Here is a 1,435-nt window from a genome sequence, read left to right as displayed (position 1 = left end):
TGGGCAGGCGAAGCGGGGCGGGGGCCAAGGCCCTAGCTGGAGGGCCGCAGTGGCGCCTGTCCGCGCGCTCCCCTTGGCCTGCTGCTCACCCTCCTTGCTTCATTCATTCCTGAAAGGCGTAGGGCTCCTGAGAGCCAGGCGCGCTCGAGGCTGAGTTATTCACTTGGCCGGGACAGTGCCTGGTCTCTGGGAGGCGCTCAGAGTGGAACTGGACGATGCTGCTAGGGGGAGGCGAGGGCGTCCTGCGTGTCCGGTGTCTTTAAGGGTCCGGCTGCACACGGGAGGCCAGGGGTGGTTCTGCTTCGGGGGACCCCTTTTAAGTCGACTTAACGCGGCCTCGAGTTTCAGATAACCCGACAAAACATTCTGGCCTCTCCGCAAACAAAGTGCATCCCGCGGATTGGTGGCGCAGACTCCTCGCAGCCCGCGCTCGAGTCCTATGCTTGGTCGGGTTTCTTTCGCCGCATTTCGGAGTCGCAGTCCCTGCCCCGCGCCATGCCGGCCTCCCTCCCATTGACTCGGCTCTCTGCCACCCCAGCAACTACCACTGTCTCTGTGGCGCAATCGGTTAGCGCGTTCGGCTGTTAACCGAAAGGTTGGTGGTTCGAGCCCACCCAGGGACGCTATGTTTTCTTCCTGGCAAGGGGTTGTGATTTCCACATTTTATAGTAAAATGGTAGGGGCTACATTTTTTTGTACTGTAAACCAGGTGATTGTGATTGGAAATCCGTTGTTGTCAAGGATGTGATGATCATTTGTACCACACGTCGCCGCACTATTCTGCTCGCGAGCTGAATGCCAAAGCCAAGGACCCAGGTTTTTGTTTACCAGTGCGATTCGTTTTCCGATACATTTTTCATCATATTAAGAATGAATTTTCAGTGGAGGCTGGATAGTTCCCCATTGTCTGCCTCTGGATGTTACAGGCTGCAAATGTTATATCTGGAAGGAAAGAAAGTAAGGAAAAGACAGATGAAGGACAGAGATAAAGGTGGGGGAGGGGCCAAGCTGTGATTCACAGAAAAATAAAAAGTGAACGCGGCAGAGAAATAGGTGGGGGCGGGAGAAGACCAGGAGAAAATGGGGTGGGAAATGACTGTCCACAGGGACCGGAAAAGGAAACCAGTAAAACAATAGACACACACTCCCAGGCGCCGGGAGGGGGACGGGGAGACAAGCAGAGACTGACAAAGGACATTATTTGAGGAGACAGTAAAGCTATAAAAGACACTGAGCTAAACGTCTCAGGAAAGCATATTGTCATCCTCGTTTACAGAATTTTTGTTTGTTTTTGAGACAGGGTCTCACTATGTAGTTGAGACTGACCTGGAACTCACTATGTAGCCCAGGCTGGTCTCGAACTCACAGCGATCCTCCTGCCTCAGTTTACCCAAAGCCAGGTGTGGTGGCCCATGCCTGTAATCCCAGCACTAAG

At 53.7% G+C, this 1,435-nt stretch overlaps 1 non-coding gene across 1 annotated transcript; it reads left to right on the top strand.

Annotated features, from left to right (window-relative positions):
* The first annotated feature begins 549 nt into the window (after positions 1 to 549).
* Trnan-guu lies at positions 550 to 623 on the top strand. Its single transcript has one exon. It is a non-coding gene; the product is annotated as a tRNA-Asn (tRNA).
* The last annotated feature ends 812 nt before the right edge of the window (positions 624 to 1,435 follow it).

Source organism: Fukomys damarensis, unplaced genomic scaffold (assembly GCF_012274545.1).
Source record: "Fukomys damarensis isolate Sample0158 unplaced genomic scaffold, DMR_v1.0_HiC HiC_scaffold_13, whole genome shotgun sequence".
In the NCBI taxonomy this organism is placed as follows: domain Eukaryota; kingdom Metazoa; phylum Chordata; class Mammalia; order Rodentia; family Bathyergidae; genus Fukomys; species Fukomys damarensis.
Note: the sequence above shows the minus strand (reverse complement) of the source record. Positions and strands in the feature narration are given on the sequence as shown.